We start from the raw sequence: 16,383 nt of genomic DNA on the forward strand, positions 1-16,383 counted from the left end.
CGAGGTCAGCCTGGTCTACAAGAGCTAGTTCCAGGACAGGCACCAAAAACTACAGAGAGGCCGGGCGGTGGTGGCGCTCGCCTTTAATCCCAGCACTCTGGAGACAGAGGCAGGCGGATCTCTGTGAGTTCGTTCCAGGACAGGAACCAAAAGCTACGGAAAAACCCTGTCTCAAAAAATCAAAAAACAAAACAAAACAGAGAAACCCTGTCTCGAAAATAAAAAAAAAAGAATGCTACTAGTTATATTTGAACTTCAAGTGAGCATTCATAATTTGTGTTTTGAGACAGAGTCTCAATCAGGCTGAGGCTGGTCTTGGAACTCACAGCAGTCCTCCTGCCTCAAATTCCCAAGTACTGGGGTTACAGGCATAAACTACCATAGCAGGTTCTGATTCTAAGCTTTTATATGCCTTGTGGAGGGAAAAATACATTTTAAACCCCCATTTGAGTCAGGGAAATTCCTTTTTTTTCTCCCTCCTCTCACCCTGTCCCTGAACAGCGTTTCTCTGTTTAACAGCCCTGGCTGTCCTGGAACTTGTTCTGTAGACCCGGCTGACCTCAATCTCAAAGATTCACCTGTCTCTGCCTCTGAGTGCTGGAATTAAAAGACCTATGCCACTACCGCTCAGCTGGTGAGGGGGTTTTAATTTCCTTACAAATTAAAAAATTCACCCAGGTGTGATGGCTCATACCTTTAACCCCAGCACTTGGGAAGTAGAGGCAGGTGGATGTGTGAGTTTGAGGCCAACCTGATCTACATAGCAATTTCAATGACAGCTAGGGCTTAGTGAGACCCTGTCTCAAAACAAATCAAAATCAAACAAATAAAACCCCAATTAACAAATTGAATGAATGATCGTATATTGGGGCTAGTGCCAAGGGAAAGTAACATTAGAGAAGAAATTTGATCAACACATCAGAAAAGCAGGTTGCGGTGGCTCATGTCTGTCATCCCTAGGCTCACTAGGCTGAGAGGTAAGAGCATGATCACCAGGAAGGCTACATAAAGACATCAGTCTGCCTCTGAAGTCAGAACCAAAAGCCAATCAGGGAAGATATATATATACTGAAAAAGAGAACTGAAGATCATTGATAAAGAAAAATATCCGAGGGGCTGGAGAGATGGCTCAGTGGTTAAGAGCATTGCTTGCTCTTCCGAAGGTCCTGAGTTCAACTCCCAGCAACCACATGGTGGCTCACAACCACCTATAATGAGATCTGGTGCCCTCTTCTGGTGTGCGGGCATACACACATACAGAATATTGTATACATAATAAATAAATATTTAAAAAAAGAAAAATATTCAAGTCTTCTTTTCGGTTCCATTGGTCCTCCTGTCTGTTCTTATGCCAATGCCAGGCTGTTTTCAGTACTGTAGCTCTGTAGTAGAGTTTGAAGTCAGGGATTGTGATGCCTCCAGAAGTTCTTTTATTGCACAGGATTGTTTTGGCTATCCTGGGTTTTTTGCTTTTCAAAATGAAGTTGAGTACCATTCTTTCGAGGTCTTTGAAGAATTTTGATGGGATTTTGATGGGCATTGCGTTGAATCTGTAGATTGCTTTTTTGTAAGATTGCCATTTTTACTATATTAATTCTGCCTATCCAAGAGCACTGGAGGTCTTTCCACTTTCTGGTGTCTTCTTCAATTTCTTTCTTCAAAGATTAAAAGTTCTTGTTATGCAAGTCTTCCACTTGTTTGGTTAGAGTTACTCCGAGATATTTTATGCTATTTGTGGCTATTGTGAAGGGTGTTGATTTTCTGATTTCTTCCCCAGCCCTTTTATCATCTGTGTACAGGAAGGCTGCTGATTTTTTTTTTTTTTTAGTTTTTCAAGACAGGGTTTCTCTGTAGCTTTGAAGACTTTCCTGGCGCTAGCTCTTGTAGACCAGGCTGGCCTCGGTCTCACAGAGATCCGCCTGCCTCTGCCTCCCGAGTGCTGGGATTAAAGGCGTGCGCCACCACCACCAGGCTTGATTTTTTTTTTAGTTAAATTTGTATCCTGCTACATTGCTGAAAGTGTTTATGAGTTGTAGAAGTTCTTTGGTAGAATTTTTGGGATCACTTATGTAAACTATCATATCATCCAAAAACAGTGAGAGTTTGACTTCTTCTTTTCCAATTTGTGTCCTCTTGATCTCCCTTTGGTGTGTTATTGCTCTAGCTAAGACCTCAAGAACTGCCGGGCGATGGTGGTGCACGCCTTTAATCCCAGCACTCGGGAGGCAGAGGCAGGCGGATCTCTGTGAGTTCGAGACCAGCCTGGTCTACAGAGCTAGTTCCAGGACAGGCTCCAAAGCCACAGAGAAACCCTGTCTCGAAAAACCAAAAAAAAAAAAAAAAAGAAAGAAAATAAATAGAAGATAGTGGAGATTTTCTGTGAAAAAAAAATGAATTGGATTAACAAAATAAAAAATGTATGGACAGCCAGGCAGTGGTGGCGCATGCCTTTAATCCCAGCACTTGGGAGGCAGAGGCAGGCGGATCTCTGTGAGTTGGAGGCCAGCCTGGTCTACAAGAGCTAGTTCCAGGACAGGAACCAAAAGGTATGGAGAAACCCTGTCACGAAAATCCAATAAACAAACAAACAAACAAACAAATAAATAAATAAAATGTATGAACTAGCTGGGTGTGGTGTGATTGCCTTTTGAGTTGCTGACTTGAATTTCACAACACATAGACAAATGCTAAACAAGCTCAACGTGGTAGCACTGACTTCTAATCCCAGGGAGACAGGGAGGATCTCTAGAAGCTCCAAAGTGGTCAGGACTACATAGAGAGACTCTGTCTCCAGAATCAAAAGTGTTCAATTAATTTTGACTTGAGACTAGGTCAAAATTTCCAAACTTCTGAAACCACCCTAATCATACTTCTGCCATTTTTGTATGACCTATTTCTGTGAAGCAACATTCTTGGCACTGACTTTTGTAAAGTAAAAATAGTGATCAACTCTGAAAACATTGGAGATGCTCTATGTTCTCTAGTATCAAACATTCAGATGGGATTACACGAAACAGATTCTGTATAATTTATTATCACCACATATTCCACTTATTTTTTTAAATGCACATTCAAATGTCCTCTTTTTAAAATTTTTTTATGATTTATTTATCTTTATTTTTTTATGTGCATTGGTGTGAAGGTGTCAGATCCCCTGGAACTGGATTTTTTTCAGACAGTTGTAAGCTGCCATGTGGGTGCTGGGAATTGAACCCGGGTCCTCTGGAAGAGCAATCAGTGCTCTTAACCGCTGAGCCATTTCTCCAGCCCCCACATATTCCACTTATATACCTGTTTTTTTAAATATTTATTTATTATTTATTATGTATACAGTATTCTTTCTGTGTGTATGCTTGCAGGCCAGAAGAGGGCACCAGACCTCATTACAGATGGTTGTGAGGCACCATGTGGTTGCTGGGAATTGAACTCAGGACCTTTGGAAGAGCAGGCAATGTTCTTAACCACTGAGCCATCTCTCCAGCCCATATACCTGTTTTTTATACTTACATACTCTTGACCAAAAAAATAGAAGCTATTATATGGAAAGTATTTTTTTAGACAGGGTTTCTCTGTAATAACAGCTCTGGCTATTCTGGAACTTACTCTATAGACTAGGGTGGCCTTGAACTCACAGAGATCTGCCTGCCTCCACCTCCCGAATGCTGTGATTAAAGGCCTGCGCCACCACCACCCTGCACACGGGAACTTCTTTATCTTCTGACTACAAACATTCATAGGAACACCCTATTTCCGCTCCTCCTACCATACCATGTAGAATAGTACATAGTAGTTCTCAGAGTGTAATTAATGCTCCACAACAGCATCCCCAGACCCAAAGAATCAGAAAATCTGGGATTAAGGGTGAGGAAAAGGAACAGATTTTAAGGATTTATTATCTTACGTTGTTTATGTCTGTGGTTTTGCTTGTAAAGAGGCCAGAAGAGGGCACTGGTTCCCCCCAAACTGGAGGGACTGACAGTTGTGAGCCTCTCTGACACTGCTTGGAATCCGACTCAGGTCTTCTACAAGAGCAGCAAGGATTCTTAAGCTCTGAGCCACCTCTCCATACCCAGGGGAAGCATTTTGTATTTCATTTTGTATTCTGTATTTCTGGGGATGGGGATTTATTTTTAACAGGGTTTAATTCTGTAGCCCTGGCTTGCCCTGAACTTGCTATTGTGACAGGCTCCTGGACATTAGCAAAACACCATGTTAGAGACACTCCACCATTCTGACCTAAGAGGCCAGCACGGAGACATTAAAAACTGTTAAAATGGGAGCAAAGACATAATACATCAAACCCCATAGTTTTGGGAAAGTCCCTAAAGGTACTAACCTTGCTTTTTAGCTTCTGTAGTTCCAATTCTAAGACTGACTGCCCTTGTGGTTTTTGTGCTTAAAAGCTCACCCTGAGAAAGGTTTGGGACTGCCCGTGGGTTTCAAACACCCAGGGTAGTGGCCAGCCAACTAATAAAAATCTTTCTATCGGCTCGAATCGGTGTCTCAGTGACCTTCTCTGGCCTTGAATTTCTCCTGAGCCTGAGCGTTGGGAATAAAGATTTGCATTATCATGCCGGGCCCAGAAAAAAAGTCATTCCTTTGTTTGCTTTGTATTTTTGAGATTAACTCTTCACATAACTCCGACTTGCCTCACACAGTGTACCCACCTAAGACCTTGCTCTTTTTTTTTTTTTTGTTTCTCTGTGGTTTTGGAGCCTGTCCTGGAACTAGCTCTTGTAGACCAGGCTGGTCTCGAACTCACAGAGATACGCCTGTCTCTGCCTTCCAAGTGCTGGGATTAAAGGCGTGCGCCACCACCGCCTGGCTGACCTTGCACTTCTGAATCTCCTTTCTCCACTTCCCAAGGGTTTTTTTGGAGACAGAGTTTTAGAATAAAGCGGAGGGTGGTGGCAGATCTGCAGGTTTCCTGAGTCAGCCTCCTAAGTGCTATCACACTCTGTCCCTGTAGGAGGCAGGCCAGCCAGGGAATCACCAGAAGGGAAACCCAAGGCTTCTTCTCCAGCTTTGCTTCTTTCTGTGCTTTGGCTCATGTCCGCTCTTGTCTTCTTAGGAATATGTGTCACTAAATATTCTTTTTTTTTCCCCTCTGGAATGCTCGGTCAGATACTGCTCCTGCAAACTGATACATGCTCAGGACTTCATCTATGTCCCTCCCTCTCTCCATCATCCATCTTCTAGATAGGACATGGCAATTTATGTCTCTGCAGCCAAACATTTCAAGAGGCATTCAGGAATAGCATCTGCTCCAGCAATCCAACTTTGGCAATTAATCTTAAAGCATTAAAATTGAGATCAAATAACAGGAGCTGAGGGGATAGCTCAGTTGAAACCCCCAACACCCACATTTTTTAAAAAAGCAAAATATAGGAAGGAGGGCCAAGCATGGTGGTGCACACCTTTGATTGTAGCAGAAAGAAGCATATCTCTGTGAGCTGAAGGTGTGACTGTGTCCTACAGAATGAGTTCCAAGAGCTTTGTCTTTTGTTCCTTGTCTCAAAAAAACTAAGAATGGCCGGGCGGTGGTGGCACACGCCTTTAATCCCAGCACTCGGGAGGCAGAGGCAGGCGGATCTCTGTGAGTTCGAGACCAGCCTGGTCTACAAGAGCTAGTTCCAGGACAGGCTCCAAAACCACAGAGAAACCCTGTCTCGAAAAACCATAAAAAAAGAAAAAAACTAAGAATGGCTGTGTGTGTGTGTTTGTGTGTGTACACATGTAATCTCACGGCTGGGCAAATGGAGACTGGAGGATCTCCAGAGCTCATTGGTCAACAGGTTTTGCCCAACCAATGAGCTTCAGGGTTAGTGAGAATGTCTGTCTCATAACATAAAATGGTGAAAAGTAGAGGAAGGTACCTGATGTCAACCTCTGGTGTACACATGCACACACACACTCACCTGAACTCATATGATACTAATACTCCTGTGTGTGTGTGTGTTGCATTGCTATTCATGATGTTTAAGGGCAGAAACAACCCAAATGTCATTTGGCTATTCCTACGAAACAGACACATGGATAAAGATAATGTTGTCCATGATCAGGCATGGTAGCACATGTCTGGAATCCTAGCCCTGCAGAGGCTAAGGCAGAGAAGATGGTCTTTAATTTAAGGCCAAACTGGATTATAAAAGGAGGCCCTGTTTCAAAAAGTATGGTGTGTGTATAGAATAAAATACTATTCAGACTTAGAAGAAAACAAGCTCCTGCAATCCGTAGCAGTGTAGACGACCTCTAAAGGGTATTGTATTAAGTTACATGAGACATTGACAAATGGAGAACTGTGTACGGTTCCACATAGATTAATGATCTGAAATAGTCAATCTTAATGTGTTATCCAGATTTCCATCCTTATAACGAATGCCTGAGATAATCTACCTACAAAGAGAAAATATTTATTTGGGCAGTTAGTTGGAGAGGCTTCAACCTAGTGTCCATCGGTCCTATGGCTTTAGTCCTGTGGAGAGGCAGCATATCATGAAGGAAGCATGGCAGAGAAAGGGAGCAAAATCCATGTACTTTATGAGCAGATGCATGCAAAAGAGAAAGGTGAAAAGTCCAGAGTCCCAAGGCCACCCACCCAAGGCATGTGGCCAAAGACAGACCTCCTTCTAGGGCCTTTGGGGGACACTTATCCAAACCATAACACTAAATTATTCATGACAAATAAGTACTAGCTATCTCCTATATGGTTTTATGTCTCTAGATATCAGCATCATATTATAAACCCAACAAAATGGCTCATGCCTCTTAATTCCAGTGTTTGGGAAGCTAAGGCAGGTGGGTTGCTGTGAGTTGCAGGCCCGCCTGAGGTGCAGTGTGAGACCCTAACTCTAATGATAATATATTGTGTACTTAAAATCTATGAAGATAGTAGAATCAATGGTAAATGCTTACCAATATGAAAATAAAAATGAAGAAAAACAAGAGTTATTGGATATACAGAGGAGGCTTATATATCACATATGGGATAGGAAATTAGCACAGCCATTTGAGAGTACAATTTAGTAGGATATATTAAAATGTAGAAAGTACAAGCATGAGCAGGCACCTCGCAGGCCTTGTTGGCCAGGGAAGCAGGTAGGCTAACTGCAGATTTTCACATCTCCCTTCCTTCCTTCAGGTCCAATCTCCTAGTCTCACCCCCTGGTCTATAGCAGATCAATTGCTGTGGCCTCCTCTTCCTCTCTGCTCCCATCTCCAGAGGATGATGCAGATCTCCTCCAACCATCCTCCGCACCCCATCCTGTTATCCTAACTACTCCCTCCTGCAGCCATTCCTTGAGAACCCACCAGTCAAGCCTGGAAGAGAAGCAAATAGGCCAGTGAAGAAGGTAGGCCAGCTTGAGACCATCACTCTCCCTTCTCTCCTCTCTATCCAGCCCCCAGTCTCCCTCCAGCTCTGTAGCAGACTTCCTATTGTGGTCTCTCCTTATTCTTTACCCCCATTCCCAGTGGACTAAACAGATCCTGGTAGAACACCGTGCTTTCCTTCCTCCTGTGAAAACCCTCAGCATTCCCTAGCATATCCCCATTTCTTATTATTATTGGGAGGGCTTTCTAGAGAGGATTTCTCTGTGTAGCCCTATCTACACTAGAACTTGCTTTGTAGACCAGGTTGGCCTTGAACTCACAGAGATCTGCCTGCCTCTGCCTCCTGAGTGCTTGGATTAAAGGCGTGCACCAAAAACACCAGCTCCATCTCTATTGCTAAGTTTCAATTCCCAACATCTAGAAACACATTTTACCAGGAACCCCCAGGGGCCAAATCTATCAGGATCCTAAAAGAATTTCCTGCTAGACAACACAAAAACACCACACTCGCCTAAAAACTAGAGATTACAACAACAACAACAAAAAAACAAGGAATAAAACACCCACCCAAGAAAGACAAAACCAGATTATCAGCACCTAGAATTACAATTTTCCCAAACCCTAGCATCTGCCTAGATGCCATAGTAAAAACATGATCAGCCGGGCGATGGTGGCGCATGCCTTTAATCCCAGCACTTGGGAGGCAGAGGCAGGAGGATCTCTGTGAGTTCGAGACCAGCCTGGTCTACAGAGCTAGTTCCAGAACAGGCTCCAAAGCCACAGAGAAACCCTGTCTCGAAAAACTAAAAACAAAACAAAACAAAAAAAAAACCATGATCGATAACAGCCAGGGTATGTCTCCACTGAAGCCCAGAAACCCTACCACAGTAGGTTCTGAGTATTCCAATATAGCTGAAGCATAAGACAAAGATCTTAAAATAGCCTTTATGAATATAATAGAGGTATTTGTGGTGGTTTGAATAAAAATGGCCACAATAGGCCCATAGGGAGTGCACTATTAGTATATGTGACCTTTTTGGAGAAGGTGTGGTCTTAGAGGCGGTGTGTCACTGGGGATAGGATTTGAGGTTTCAGAAGCTCAAGCCAGTCCAAGTATGTGACTCTTTCCCTGTTGCCTTCCGACCCAGCTTTAGTATTTGCAGCTATGTCTCCAGCACCATGTCTGTCTTTGTATATACAAATGGTAAACAGACTGAGAAAGAAATCAAGGAAATGGCACCTTTCACGGCACCCTCAAATATTATAAAATATAAAGACTTGTGTGATAAAAACTTGAAGCCACTGAAGAAAGAATTGAAAAAGATATCAGAAGATGAAAAGGCTTCCCACGTTCATGGAATGATAGGACTAGTATAGTAAAAATGGCCATCAAACCAAAAAAAAAAGGCAATCTATACTCATCCATTGTTGAGGAATGCAAACTTGGACAGCCACCACAGGAATCAGTGTGGCAGTTCCTCAGAAAGATGGGACTGAATTTACCTAAGATTCGGTTGTACCACTCTTGAGCATATACCCAAAGGATGCTTCATTTCATCACGGAGACACTTGATCAACCATGATTGTTGATGCTCTAATCATAATAGCCAGAAATTGGAGACAACCTTGATGTCCTTCAATACATAGTAGAGTATTACTCAGCGGTTTAAAAAACAAAAGGAAATCATGAAATTTGCAGGTAAATGAATGGAACTAGAAAAAAAAACATCCTGAGTGATGTAACCAAGACTCAAAAAGAAAAATATGTTATATGTAGATATTAGTTATGAATTCAATTATAACCAAGCTACAATCTGTAGGCTCACAATGATTATGTATAGAGTAAGGGACGTGTGTGTAGCTGTGTGTGTGTATATGTGTGTGTGAGAGAGAGAGAAAGAGAGAGAGAAAGGGAGGGAGGGAGGGGGCAGAGAGAGAGCTCATTAGGAAAGGGAAATAGAATAAGTAGTATGGATGGATGGAGTGGATCGGAATGAGAGGATCAAGGTACAGGTAGGGAAGAAGGGAGACAAGGGACAAATATAGGAGAGACAGCTAAAATTAAGGGGCATTTGAAGGATAGTATGCAAAACTAATACAGTAGAAGCTTCTTGAAATATATACATATATGAAGGTGATCTAGATGAAATCCCCAAATAATTGGGGGAGACAGAGTTCCAATTGGCCATCACTTGCCAACAAATGGAGCTTCCAGTATAAAGATTAGGTTACATCTAATCCAGATGTTGGCTAAAGGTGTCCCATGGGAACCCCTAAACAACCCAGGCTATTGCGAAGGCTATAGGTTGCTCTCTACAAATTGACAGAAAGACCTCATTGCTGAAGATAGCAGCTATGCAATTAATTGATCATGGAGAAGTTGAGTTGGTGCCTACATTGTCACTTCATCCCAATGGTCTAACTTCTTTGTTACAGGAAGAAACATAGATGCAAATGCAGCTCCAAACCCTTTGATCTACAGTGGTATCCTGCCTGCAAGATAGGCTAGTGAAATGTGGCACACAGCTTATGGGAGTAACCAAACTATATGTGATTTGTCTTAAGGCCCAGTCCACAGGAGGGAACCCATACCCAACACTGCTTGGATTACCCAGCATTTGAGATTAGTTAGCCCAGAGACTTAGGGTAAAATCAAGTACTACTGTTCTAAAATCAAAAACAAAAAAAATGGAGCAATAAAATGACAATGATATTCTTCTGCACTCATAGATCAGTGTTTTCCTAAGCTATCTCAAAGAAGTTTCCTCCAGCAGTAGATAGGAATAGAGACCCACAGTCAGACATTTTCCAGAAAGTGAGAGACCTCAAAATACTCTGCCATAAACAAGGTGTCTCCATCAAATCCCTTCTTTCAGGGCTTAGGAAACCCCTCAGAAAAAGAATATAAGAGTCAAAGGAAGTGGAGGACTGTCAACTTTCACCAGCCTATGCATATCTTTATCTGCCAGACCTGGGATCTGAGGACCTGAAAGAATGGGCCAAACTGCACTCTAATGCTCTCAACAGCCTGACTCCAGTTTCACTGGACTTTATACATGAATATAACAAAGGAAGCTGTGATCTAAGGAAGGTTGTTTGAGGTCAGAAAAAGATCATGAGAAAAGCGTGTAAATAAACATCAGTAAGTACTTATTAATATTGACAGAGCAGCCCATTCCCAGAACTTTCTTTTTACAGACCAATTTAAACACAATTGCCTGGCATGTACTATAGATTATACATGGGAAAACACGAGGGCAAGGCAGAAAGCCATATCCAGATTCAGGATACATTGACCAAATTGGATTCTATAGTTATGTTTAGACATCAAACAAAAATAAACATGTCTCGCCGGGCGGTGGTGGCGCACGCCTTTAATCCCAGCACTTGGGAGGCAGAGGTAGGCGGATCTCTGTGAGTTCGAGGCCAGCCTGGTCTACAAAGGGAGTTCCAGGACAGGCTCCAAAGCTACAGAGAAACCCTGTCTCAAAAAACCAAAAAAAAAAAAAAAGAATAAACATGTCTCATAATTTGACTGTAATTGCTTGTCAGAGGAGGCATGAAATCATGTCCAAGAACAATCCAGGGAACGAAATGCTCCTGAGGCAAAAGGCCTTCTGCCTCTTTTTCCTGGAGCCTCTCTCACAGTTCTCCACTGCATTGTTCACTCTGTGTCATTTGCACCATTCTTTTGACCATGTTGCCACAAAGGACACCAAAAAAAAAAAACCCAAGGCCCTGTACATCAACATGATCCATGCACATCTGAACTCACAGAGAGATGGGGAGTGGGGGGAGTGGGCTGGGGAGCATTCACAGGGCCTGCAAAGGTCTGCAACAGAAAGGGTCCTAGAGCTGAAAGGAGTTGGGGACACAGGCCCCATTCCTGAAACCAGAAGCAATCTCTAGGTGATAATCACTTGCAAATGAAAATTTAATTTGCTCCAAGGAATTTTATGGAATTTGTGAGTGTGTGAACCAGTGGGTCTGTTTCTTGTTTCTTCTCTTGGGCTATTTTCCTTCTGTTTGTTTGTTTTGATCTATCTTGATGTGTCAGTTTTGGTTTTGTCCTATGATATTTTATTTTATTATTATCCCTTAAACTTCTGTATGTTTTCTAATGAGAGGTAGAATGGAGTGGATCCTGATGGGAGTGAGGTGGGGAGGAACTGGGAAGAGTAGAAAGAGGGGAAACTATAATCAGAATACATTATGTGAAAAAAATCTATTTTCAATAAAATGAAATAAATAAATTTAAAAAGTACAAGTAGTATAACTAATTGTTTTTTTGTAGTAAAGAGGAGAGGGCTGTGTCCCGCCGCCCAGCTCCCAGTCACCCAGCTAGCTTACACCTGAAATAATCACACAGAAATTGTATTAATTAAATTACTGCCTGGCCCACTATTTCTAGCCTCTTATTGACCAACTCTCACATATTAGTTTAACCCATCTCCATTAATGTGTATCGCCATTTGACTGTGGCTTACCGGCATGAGTCTAACCAGTGCCTGTCTTGGGCAGGAGAGCCATGGTGTCTGCCACACTTCCCTTCTTCCCAGCATTCTGGTCTGTCTACTTTACTCACCTAAGGGCTGCCCTATCAAAAGGCCAAGGCAGTTTCTTTATTCAACCAATGAAAGCAACACACAAACAGAAGAACTTCCTACACCATTTCCCCTTTTTCTATTTAAACAAAAAAGAAAGGCTTTCACTTTAACATAGTAAAATTACATATAGCAAAACAGTTATAAAGCAAGAATTACAGTTACGATATTTATATCTATTTTATCTTTTATCATGACAAAGGAAAACTATCACTATAACTAACCATTCTTCAACTCCATCAAAGACTCCAGAAGGATATAATATTACCTAAGTAAACAGGAAGTGCATTGTAAGCAACTTTCAAAACTCTAAAAATGACAGAAACATCTCGTTGCCTGGACAGTGACCCAAAATCTTCCTGTACCATTGGGGCATCTATCTTTAGCCTACAGGTCCATAGTATCCAGCAGACAATTCCATAAAGCAGGGAATTTTAATGACAGTTCAGTCACTTTTTCTGTGTCCTGCAGAATGCCTCGCAGACTCTTTCATGAAACAGGAATTCCGAAGTATCATCTCACCTTTACACAAGTTCAGAAGTCCTTTCTCTGTGGGTTCTTCATGTCCAGTTTGTGCAACAGTCTAGGCAAGAGCAGTTTCTTGTCCAAATGGCTAAGCAACTCCATAAGGAGTCTCTTCAATGCCCATCTTCCTCTCAAAGTAGCTTGGTGCTGCCAGGAGCAGACGTGTCTCATTGTCATGAAAAACCCTAAGTTACTAAAACATTTAATGCCATATCCTGTAGTCTTTGAAAGATATGAAGAATGCCTAATTAACTGAAATATATCTCTATACATCTAGAAAATCTAACTAACATGACTACAAGCTTGACTATTATCAATGATTATCCATTAACAACCTATATTTTTAATTATACATTACATTTTTAAATGAATTACACAATCACAATATCTTAATCAAGAGCAGAAATACATATACATATAAAAAAATTGACCTTTATATCAATAAAGCAAAATTTATACCAATGCAAATTAATTATATCTATATAATCTCCCCCTTTAAATGTAGCAGAACATTTATAAACAATATTTGGGAATATGGGTGGTGTAGTTTTTTTCTCTCCAAACTGCTTTGTGCTGTATGGGGGCGCTGTTATTCAGGTCTTTCATGGTATAACCTGTCTGCTAGGTTCATCTCAGTCGGCAGTTTAGTGAAGTAATTTTCTGAAGGTGTTCACAGTGACCTTTCAGAGGGCATGGTCTATTATACCATATTGGTCTAGAAGCAATCCACAGGGTCTCATCTGTGAAAACAAAAGAAGAATCTATTTTCCAAAGCATTATATCTTTAGACCCAAATTTTGAATTCAAGATACCTTAATAATATCCATTCTGGTTTAGCTTGGCAGACCATATAATGAGATCTCTCTCTGTACTTAGCTTCTTCACAGTCAAAAAATGTAAAGAAAACACAATAATACATATAATTGAGACTCTGTGAATTTTCCATTTTATGTGGCTTATTTCTCTTTACTTCTTTTAATCTATGACTATCTGTACTCTGCTTCTTTAGAGACTTTACACTTTTTAAGGCATTAACTTTATTTTAGGGGATTAACTTTATTCTCTATATCCTTTTTCTTCTCTCTCCCAAACCTACATACACCCATCCAACATTGTGACCCATTTAGAGGTCTTTTATGTCTGAATTTGTCCTATTGTGAATCTGTAATTCTTTACTGTCCAGGAGCACTTCTTAAAGTGCTAAACATTTCTTAAAAACTTAGCTTGTGCCATGTAGGGGTAATATGGTACCTCCTGTTTCCTGGCCAGTCTAAACCATAAGTGTGCTGTTAATATGATAATTATGATAGTTCTTGCCTGAGATCAGCACAGTTCATCATGGCGGAGCTGCTCCTGCCTCAGAGCCATTTGGTGCCCCTGAGCATAGCACAGTTCCAGGCACACAGCAGTCCACATTACCATTAGGCAAGCCATATCACTTTACTCACAAAACCCACATTCAAAAGCTCTCTCTCCTGCTGGAGCCAGACAGTGATTGCGATGGCAGCACAGCCCAGAAACTGGTATTTCAAAACTGCTACTTTCTAGTAGACCTGATCCTGCTGCCTACCCAGGTAGGAAGAGCTGAGCCTCAGGCATGGTCTCAGCTACTTTATTCCCAACCTGAGTGGGCACACAAACACCCAGGCCCCACAAATGCTCCATAGCTGGAGATTGCACCAGCAGCATGGCCCAGGAAGCCTCATTTTAAAATGATGCAGCTTTTTTTTATGGCTGCTGAGTCAGGAAATTATGTCTGCAGCACACCACCAACAAACAGCAAAAGGCTATGTTAAACTCTCTTTCCTTTTAAGCCCTCTCAGGTTTTTTTTTGTTCGAGACAGGGTTTCTCTGTGGTTTTGGAGCCTGTCCTGGAACTAGCTCTTGTAGACCAGGCTGGTCTCGAACTCACAGAGATCCACCTGCCTCTGTCTCCTGAGTGCTGGGATTAAAGTCATGTGCCACCACCACCCGGCTCCCTCTCAGATTTTTTTTAAATATTTATTTATTTATTATGTATACAATATTCTGTCTGTGTCTATGTCTGCAGGCCAGAAGAGGGCACCAGATCTCATTACAGATGGTCGTGAGCCACCATGTGGTTGCTGGGAATTGAACTCAGGACCTTTGGAAGAGCAGGCAATGCTCTTAATCACTGAGCCATCTCTCCAGCCCCTCCCTCTCAGATTTTTAAGTGGATTTAGTCAACCACATTGGGCAGCCAAAGTGTAGTAAGAGGGGTGGGAAGCTGCCTGCTGCTCCTCATTACTACAGAATGGTTCCCGCATGGATAACTGCATCCACAGAAAGACTGAGAAAGCTTGGGAAAGAATAGAGGAAAGCATGGCTTCTTGGCAGCAGCAGTTTCTTGGGTCTGCTCTGCTTGCTAGAGGCAAGCAAGAGCTCTCACCTAAGAGAGACTTCCTCATTCAGCTTTAGCTGCAAAATCTTGTAGCTCTTTTAAGAGGTCCTGCAACAAAACACAGTGTTGATGAAAAGCTGAACACATGCCTTTTGGTTTTCAATTGTAGCAGGAAAAAAAAAGCTGTGCCACTTTAAAATGTCAGCTTCCCGGGCCATCCTGCCAGTGCTAACTATGACTCTTTGAGGCAGGAGGTCAGCTACTGAGAGAGCATTTGAGTGTTGCAGCTTGCTTGCTGGCAAGGACTTTGAAATGCCATGGAGTTGTGGCAATAAACTTGGCTCTAGCCGGTACCTCCACCATGAGGCTGGAATCGCACAAAGCTAAGAAATGGGCTGGATCTAGCTATCAAAACCATGGCTTTAATCTTCTCCATACTTCTTAGCAAATTAAAGACTCATGTAGTCAGAAAAAGAGAGATGCATAGTAAAGAGAGATTCAAAGACAAAGAAAACCTCGAAATGGTTTACAGTGTGTTAAAAATATATGCTGGCTAAAGGTTAAAGTTCTTAAAGTTAAAAAAGAAAGAAAGAGAGTAGTTAGGTATGGTAGCACCCACCTTTAATCCTAATGCCTGGGAGGCAGAGGCAGACAGATCTCTGTGAGTTCAAGGTGTGGTAGCACATGCCTTTAATTCCAAACTTGGGAGGCAGAGACAGAGGCAGACTGACCTCTATGAATTCAAGGTGTGATGGAGGACACCTTTAATCCCAGCACTTGGGAGGCAGAGGCAAGTGGATCTCTGCGAGTTCAAGGACAGCCTAGTCTACAGAGGGAGTTCTAGGACATACACATACAGAGAACCTGTCTCAAAAAGCCAAAAGTTAAAAGTAGAAATAAAAGAAATAGAGTTTAAAATAAATCCACATAAAGATAAAAAATACAGAGAATCTTGATACTGTATGTTATTATGCTCTCTGAATTGTTTGAATGCTGAGGAAGGAGCAACAGCTGCTAAAAGATATTTGCCTATAAATGCTGCTGAATTAATCCAATAGGTATTTTGAAAATATCTTGACTTCAAAATTGAAGTAAAATGTATGTTACTTTGGAGAAGAGGTTTTTGCTTTTGTTTCCACAGGAAATGAGAGGCTGTGGATTCATTCTGAGTTAAGAAAACTCAGGTTTGATTAAGGAAAACCACCTGAGAAATCTCTGGCAGGAACAGATGGCCCAGATGTTTGAGTCCTACATCCAGAACAGATTTAAGACTGCTGCCTGAGATGACTAAGCTTCACAGGATACTCCAGTCAGGACTTGGTAATAGTTCTAAATTTTCTTTAGGTCCCCATAAGATTATCAGTGCCCCCAACCAGCAGGAAGTAGCCTGAAAAACTATGCTCACATTCTCAAAAAATGGACTATGAATATTTTCCTTTTTTTAAAGAGGGGGAATTGGTATGGGAGAATTGTCTGTATTCTGTTAATCATATTTTAAATAAACTCTGATTGGTCAGGAAGGAAGTATAGGTGGGTCAACCAGACAGGAAGTAGAGGCAG

The 16,383-nt window shown here is 41.8% G+C and overlaps 1 pseudogene; it reads left to right on the forward strand.

Annotated features, from left to right (window-relative positions):
• LOC142841649 (transmembrane 9 superfamily member 2-like) overlaps positions 1 to 16,383 on the forward strand; it is a 146,716-nt pseudogene that overhangs the window by 1,043 nt on the left and 129,290 nt on the right.

Source organism: Microtus pennsylvanicus, chromosome X (genome assembly GCF_037038515.1).
Source record: "Microtus pennsylvanicus isolate mMicPen1 chromosome X, mMicPen1.hap1, whole genome shotgun sequence".
Lineage (NCBI taxonomy): Eukaryota > Metazoa > Chordata > Mammalia > Rodentia > Cricetidae > Microtus > Microtus pennsylvanicus.